This window comes from Callithrix jacchus, chromosome 16, assembly GCF_049354715.1.
Source record: "Callithrix jacchus isolate 240 chromosome 16, calJac240_pri, whole genome shotgun sequence".
Taxonomy (NCBI): domain Eukaryota; kingdom Metazoa; phylum Chordata; class Mammalia; order Primates; family Cebidae; genus Callithrix; species Callithrix jacchus.
In genome coordinates this window covers 38,148,158-38,156,835 of record NC_133517.1, presented here as the reverse complement: position 1 = coordinate 38,156,835, position 8,678 = coordinate 38,148,158, and positions in this window count along the sequence as shown.

Sequence of the window (8,678 nt, the reverse complement as noted above, 5' to 3'; positions counted from 1 at the left end):
AAATGTATGACTATGGTGAAGAATGTCAACAGTAGGAGAGGTTGTATGTAGGTGAGAGGATGGAGATATGTAGAAATTATCTGTAGTTTCTGTTCAATTTTGATGTGAACCTAAAATTGCCTTTAAAAAATAAAGTTTACTAATTAAAATTTTTCAACATTTTATACAATACAAAATTAGGGTACAAAGACTTTAAGTTCCCTAATAATCACATTAAAGTGTCATATGATCATCTAAAAGATACACTATGTATACTGTCATAAAATTGACATATAGACCAATAAATAAAATAGATAACACAAAATAAATCCACATATTTTCAGGCAACTGATTTTTAATCAAGGCACCCTTGCAAGAATATGCAAGGGAAAAACAGTCTCTTCAATAAATAGTTTTGGGAAAATTAGATATCCACATTCAGAAAAATAAATGTAAACCCTCATCTAATACCATATACAAAATCAATACAAAATGTATTAAACACTTAAATGTAAGACCTAAAATTATGAAACTACTAGAAGAAAACATAGGTAAAATACTCTATGACATTACTTTGGGCAATGTCTTTTTTGATATCACTTCCAAACCACAGGCAACAAAAGCAAAAATAGACTAACGGAATTACATCAAACTACAAGGCTTCTAAACATTGAAAGAAATAGTCAACAGGGTAAAGAGACAATATATAGAATGGGATGCTCACAAACTATACAACTTATAAGGGGATACTTTCTAATATGTATAAGAAGCTCAAACAACTCAATAGCAAGAAAACTAATAACCAGATTTTAAAATGAGCAAAGGCCCTGAATAGACATTTCTCTAAAGAAGATATATAACAGATATACAAAAAGAATGTTCAATATCACTAATCATCAGGGAATGCAAATTAAAACCACAACCAGATATCACTTCACATCCGTTAGAACAGCTATTATCTAAAAGGCAAAAGGTAAGTGTTGACAAGAAAGTGGGGAAAAGAGATCCTTTGTACACTGTTGGTGAGATTTCAAGTTAGTAGAGCTAGTATGGAATAAAGCATAAGAGTTCTTCAAAAAAATAAAAATAGAACTACCAAATGATCTGGCATTCCTACTACTGGGTATATATCCAAAGGACATGAAATCAAACTATTGAAGAGATATTTGCACTACCATTTTTACTGCAGCATTATTCACAATAGCCAAGCTATGAAATCAATCTAAGTGTCTATCAGAACATGGATAGATATAGAAAATGTGGTATGTAAACAAAGTAGAATACTATAGAGCAGGGGTGCCCCAACCCCTGGACCATGGACCAATATCAGTCTGTGGTCTGTTAGGAACCAGGCCTCACAGCAGGAGGTCAGTGGCAGGTGAACAAGCAAAGCTTCATCTGTATTTATAGCTGCTCTCCATTGCATACATTGCCACTTCAGCTCCACCTGTCAGATCAGCAGCAGCATTAGATGCTCATAGGAGGGCAAACCCTATTGTGAATTGACCATGTGAAGGATCTAGGTTGCATGCTCCTTATAAAAATCTAATCCCTGATGATCTGTCACTGTGTCCCATCATCTTCAGATGGACAATCTAGTTGCAGGAAAACAAGCTGTGGGATCGATTCTACATTATGATGAATTGTATGATTATTTTGTTACATATTGCAATGTAATAATAATAGAAATAAGGTACAAAATAAATGTAATGTGCTTGAATCATCTCAAAGCCATCCCCTACCCCAGTCCATGGAAAAATTGTCTTCCATAAAACCTGCTTCTGATACCAAAAAGGTTGTGGACCACTGTTATAGAGCAATAAAGAGGAAGAAAATCATGTCACTCATGACAATATACATGAATCTGGAGGACATTATGTTAAGTTCAAAAAGTCAGGCACAGAAAAACAAATACTATATCATATTCGTCTTTTTGTGCCTGACTTATTTCTAAAACAACTGACTTCATAAAGTATAGAATGGAATGGTGGGCACCAGAAGCAGAGGTAGTAGGAGGCAATGATGGTTGGGATGATACTGGTCAAAGAACCCAAAATCCTAGTTATAAGTTTAACAGACCAGTTGTACAACATGGTGATTATATAATTACAGCTAATAAAATATTCTCAAAAAGTTCTAAAAAAGTGGATGTGAAGTGTTCTAACCACAAGAATTATAACTATGTAAGGTAACAGAATTTTAATTAGTGATATTTAGTCATTCCACAATGTACATATACTTTAAAACAAACATTGCATTGTATATAGTAAACACAATTTTATCTATCACAGTGGCTCACACTGTAATTTCAGTACTTTGAGAGGCCAAGGCAGGAAGACTGTTTAAGCCCAGCAGTTTGAGACTGGCCTTGTCAACATAGTGAGACTCCATCTCTACAAAAAAAATTATTTATATCTATATCTACATCTATATCTATATTTCTGTCAGTTCTGTCAAATTACAAAAATAAATTCTAAAAAACTAACATGTCTAGGGCTGAGCGCAATGGCTCACACCTGTAATCCCAGCTACTCAGGAGGCTGAGGCAGGAGAATTGCTTAAAATCCAGGAGGCAAAGGTTGCAGTGAGCTGAGATGGCACCACTGAACTGCAGTCCAGCCTTGGTGACAGAATGAGACTGCCTCAAAACAAAAACAAAAACAAAAAAAACCCTAACATGTCTAAAAGGAAAACAAGACACATGAAAATAAACAAAAATATCATTTTTTCAGGAAAATATACATACACTTTCAAAATGCGCATAGACTAAGTTATTTGTTGTAAGAACTTGTGTCTTACAAATTTGATAGATCTGATATAGTTTTATGTATGAATACAAGCATTTCCTGACTTGAAGATTATAACTTAAATAGAAAATATTCATTCATGCAGTCAATTATTCATTCAACAAATATTTAATCAGTGTCTATATTATGAACTAAATGTTTGTGTCCACATAAAATTTACATGTGGATTCAATATAATGGTATGGGGAGGTGGAGCCTTTGGAGGTAATTAGGCTTAGATGAGGTCATAAGAGCAGAGTTTCCATGATGGAATTAGTGTCCTTATAAGAAAAGTAAAAAACACCAGCTCTTCCTCTCTTTGCCACGTAAGGATACAGAGAGAAAGTAGCTATCTTCAAACCAGGACGAAGACCTTCACTGAAAGTGAACCTCCCAATACCTTCATCTTGAACTTTTCAGCCTCCAGAACTGTTAGGGGCAAGTATACGTTGCTTGAGTTGTCTAAAAGTTAATATATTTAAGGAATAAAACTGTATGATGTGATAGAAAATATTTAAAATTGTTTTTAAACAACACAAAAATATTATAAATATGTATATGTCATGGAAAGTATAACAAAATTATTAAGGTAGGACATAAATGACTGACATTTAAAAAACATTGCAACAGGCTATGGAATTACTTTCTGTGCCTTATATACATCTTTTGTTTCTCATCACTGCATTTTCTCATTGTGTTTTCTGTCACTGTAATAGCCTCTCTCCTGTGCTAAATCTCCTCTCAAAATTCTATTACTAGCACCAGACATCTCCCCTTAATGAAATTTGTTATTATATGCTGAATGAGTATACCTCTCTTTCAGCCTATATTTTAGGGCTACATATTTCTTAAGATGCTTTGTTTCCTACACTTCCTATTATATTCATGTGGTTATCAGATTTCTCCTACTTGATGATAAGATTGTAAAGTTACCTAGGACAAGAATTAAATCTTATTCTTTTCTGAACCTCTATCATAGGACTTAGGGCTGTATGTATTACTTAATATTATTACTTAATAAATTCATACTGAATTTTGTTATCTTAAAATTTTCAGCACTCTTACTGAACAGTTCAAATATAAAAAAGAACAGCTGGACTTATATTACATAACTACAGACTCCAGATTGAAAACTTAGATACTATCTATTGACTCTGTACACTTGGAAAGTGGGAAAATGTTGACAGTATAGTTAATTCTTTTAAAAGGCAGGCATGAAAATAAAGTCATCATAGAGAAAAACTGAAGTAGAATATTTTTGACTTTAGACTTCCAAGTTTAAGCAAAGATTAAGAGAATTCTTTACTTATTAAGGGAAAATATATTTAACTCTCTTTTTCATGGAATTGGTACTAAGAATTACTTTTATTCAGAACTTATCATCAGAATATCTTCTTTAATAATGATATATTTTCTAATTTAAAAGTAGTGTTCAACTCAATCATGTAAAGAAAATACTGAGAACACATTAAAATAAGAATATATAGAACTCTGACAAGGCTATAAACTGAATGAAGATAAGAACCTTATCAGTTTGGTTCATGCTGTTCTTCCAAGAACATAGCACAGTACTCATGTCAGGGTACTTTCTTATACCTGTTGAATGATGGAATAAATGAGGTAAAATGTAATACAAAGTTTTTCTTCATCTATCAAAGACTAGAATCTTTGCCTGCTCTCACCTAGTAAAGTACTCTCAACTTTGGGCCCTACAATTTTTTTTTTCCAATGGAGGTAAAATTTACATAACATAAAATTAGTAACCATTTTAAAGTGTAAAATTCAGTGGCGCTTGGTACCTTCACAATGTGCGCAACTGTCACCACTCTACCGAGTTTTGAGACATTTATTTTGCTCCAAAAGGAAAAGCTGTATCCAGTCAGTCTCCACTTCTTCCCCCACCCCATTTCCCCCAGCCCCCAAACCACCAGCACCTGGAATCCACTAATCTGTTTTCTGTCTCTACGGATTTACCGATTCTAGAAGTTTTACATAGATGGAATAATATGTGTGTCTGGATTCTAGGTTTTTGAAATAAAAGTCTAAAAGAGAAAGACTTTCTTGTATCTTCTTTGGTCTATAAAATCCTATAAATGACACTTGGCTTGGACTGCTTCTCCCTTATTCATTAACTGCTTGATTTGAGATACCAGCTACATCCTGCATTAGAAAAGAATGCAATCTTGGAGAACGATCCAAGATGGCCAATCGATAACAGCTCGGGATTGCAGCCCTCAGTCAAAGTGCAGAGAACTGGAGGACGCCACACTTTCAGACAAATTCTGGTCACTCATGGAGCAGAATATCCCCAGTGGAGGAACCACACTGTCGCCAGCGTGACTCTTGTGGCTCGTGCAGTGGTTTTGCTGGCACCTCGCCATGGCAGCTCTCAGAGCAGAGTAAACAGGGCCGGCTCCCCTTCTGACCGAGGGTTGGAGGACACACAGGGGTCCCCAGCATGACTCCTGAGATCGGCGCAGTGGCTTTGACGGCACCTCAGGGCAGCAGCTCTTGGTGCAGAGTAAACAAGACTGGTTCCCCTTCTGACCGAGGTAATGGAGCCCGGGGAAGGCAGAGTCGCCCATTACGAACACAAGAAGGAAGCCAGACAGGAGAATCCTGGGCAGAAAAACACCATCAGTCTTAACGCTGCCGTTCTGGCACTGGGAACTAACAACTTGGTTGTCCAATCAAGAGACCTAATCTGAAAGTTGGTAATTTCAAAGACAACAGGAGGATAAATTTACAATAATGGGTAGAAACCAGAGTAAAAAGTCTGAGAATACTCAAAATCAGAACTCCTCTCCCTCTAAAGATGATCACAGTTCCACATCAACAATGGAACAAGGCTTGACAGAGAACGAGCACATCCCAATGACAGAATCACTCTTCAAGGAATGGATAATAAGAAACTTCTGTGAGTTAAAAGAACATGTTGTAGCCCAACGTAAAGAAACTAGGAACTTTGAAAAAAGGTTTGACGAAATCCTATTGAGAATAGACAACTTAGAGAGGAATATAGTGAATTAATGGAACTGAAGAATACAATACAGAAACTCCAAGAAGTATGCACAGGTTTAAACACTTGAATTGTTCAGGCAGAAGAAAGGATAACAGAGGTCAAAGTCCACTTAATGAAAGAAAACAAGAAGACAAGATTAGAGATAAAAGGATAAAAAGGAATGAGCAAAGTCTCCAAGAAATGTGGGACTATGTGAAAAGACCAAATTTACGTTTGATAGGTGTACCTGAATGCGACGGAGAGAATGAATCCAAGCTGGAAAATACCCTTCAGGATATTATTCAAGAAAATTTTCCTGAACTAGCAAAGCAGGTCAATATTCAACCCCAGGTAATACAGAGAACACCACAAAGATATTCCTCAAGAAGAACAACCCCAAGGCACATAATCGTTAGATTCACCAGAGTTGAAATGAAGGAGAAAATACTAAGGGCAGCCAGAGAGAAAGGTCAGGTTACCCACAAAGGCAAGCCTATCAGACTTACAGCAGATCTCTCAGTGGAAACTCTACAAGCCAGAAGAGAGTGGGGGCCAATATTCAACATCCTCAAAGAACAGAATCTTCAGCCCAGAATTTCGTATCCAGCCAAACTAAGCTTCACAACTGAAGGAAAAATAAAATCTTTTATGAACAAGCAAGTACTCAGAGATTTTGTTACCACCGGGCCTGCTTTACAAGAGCTTCTGAAAGAGGCATTACACACAGAAAGAAACAACCAGTATTAGCCTTACCAAAAATATACCAAAAAGTAAAGAGCACCAACATAAAGAAGAATTTTCATCAACGAATGGATCAAACAGCCAGTTAACATCAAATGGCAGTAACCCTAAATTTAAATTGACTAAATCCCCCAATCAAAAGACACAGCCAAAACCCAACAGCATGTTACATCCAGACCTGTTTCACATGCAAGGATACACAAAGACTCAAAACAAAGGAATGGAGAAAGATTTACCAACCAAATGGAGAGCAAAAATAAATAAAAAGCAGGAGTTGCGATTCTCGTAGCGGATAAAATAGATTTTAAAGCAACAAAGATATAGTGGTAAAAGGATCAATACAACAACAAGAGCTAACGATCCTAACACCCAGATACATAGAGACTTAGATTCAATGAGACAGAAAATTAATAAGGATATCAAGGACTCGAACTCAGATCCAGAACAAGTAAACTTAATAAATATTTATGGCGCTCTCCACTTTAAATACATAAAATATACATTCTTGTCAATACCACATCACACCTACTCATAGGTTTAAATGAAACATTGATTGGCCATTATTAATACCCATTTTTTTCAGGATAAAGTAATATTTCCATTCACCCTCCATTTCTCTCTTCCTCTTTCTCTCCTTTACTCATTTTTTTTTCTTTCCTTCTCTCAAAAAAAGAAATCAACTTGTAAACCTCTAGATCCAGGTTGGCAATGTCGCTCTCATTGCTTGAATTCCTTCCTTCCCTTCCCTCCCTCCCTCCCTTCCACCCCTTCCTCCCTTCAAAAAAAAAAGAATGCAATCTTGTGATTCAAGGCAATAAAAACAAGCTTTGGAAAGGATGGAGAATATTATGTTAAGTGAAAGGAGTCAGACACAAAAAGACAAATATGTCATGTTAGCATACATACATGAGAATTTAAAAATACTGAGCTCCTAGAAGTAGAGAGTAGAATTGTAGCCATTAGAGACTGGGGATGGCAGAGTAGAGAGGAAGACAGGGAGAGGGTGGTGTACACGAAGTGTCTGCTGGATAGCAGTCATATATTTCTAGTGTTCTATAGCACATTAGAATGAATATGTTTAACAATAATTTAGTGTATATTTTCAAAAAGCTAAAAGACAGGATTTTGAATATTCACAATACAAAGAAATGATCAATGCTTGAGGGGAGGGATATGTTAATTACCCTAATTTGATTATTATATATTAGATACATGTGTTAAAATATCATTCTGTATCTCATAAATATGTACAATTATGTGTAAACTAAAAATGAAAGATAAAGTTTTAAACAGTGATGAGAATGCTGGTGGTGGATTGATGAGAGGAATACTAGAAGTAATGTAAACATTGATTTGTTTTACATATTATCTTCATATATACTTGTTAAAATTATCTGCCCATAATCTTTTTGGAAAGTATATTTATCTAGTTATCCATTCAACAAAACCATATTCATATACTTGTTAAAATTATCTGCTCATAATCTTATTGGAAAGCATATTTATCTAGTTATCCATTCAACAAAACCATATTCATTGCTTATTGTTTGCCAACTGTTGGCACTATGCACTGCCAGTTCCAATATGAAACAGGTTCGCCGCTTATTCTGTAGCAGTTTACAGTTTGTAAGGAGACTGATAGATTTGCACACAGGACCATTTTAACATATAATTTTATAACTAGTGAGTTATGCCTTTCACAAAAAGTACATGTTGAGGAGAGCAGACGAGGCAGAGAAAAAAATGCATTCAAAGACAGAGAATGAGCAAGAACTTTCCTATGTGAGGGAAGGCTAGTTTTATTTATTTATTTTGTTTTCACAATTGTCTGTTATGTTTACAACAAAGTCCATGCCAAATTTTTTTACCACTGTTTACCTAGCATTTTGCTCAATTCCAAGTACATTCTTTCATTTATTCTTTTATCCATGCATTCAGTAAATGTAAACATTTACTATGTGCTGGGCATTATGTTGGGTTCTCAGTAAAATGGACTGAAGAAAATAAACGTAATTCTTACCCACAAGGAGCTCAGTTTAATCACTGATATATAAATGAATCAAACAGTAATCACTCAAATAAACATACAATGAGTTTTATTTTATTGAACTAACTCTCTATTCCCAAAAAATATCTGACACTCAGTGACTTTACCCTACATTCTTCCACCT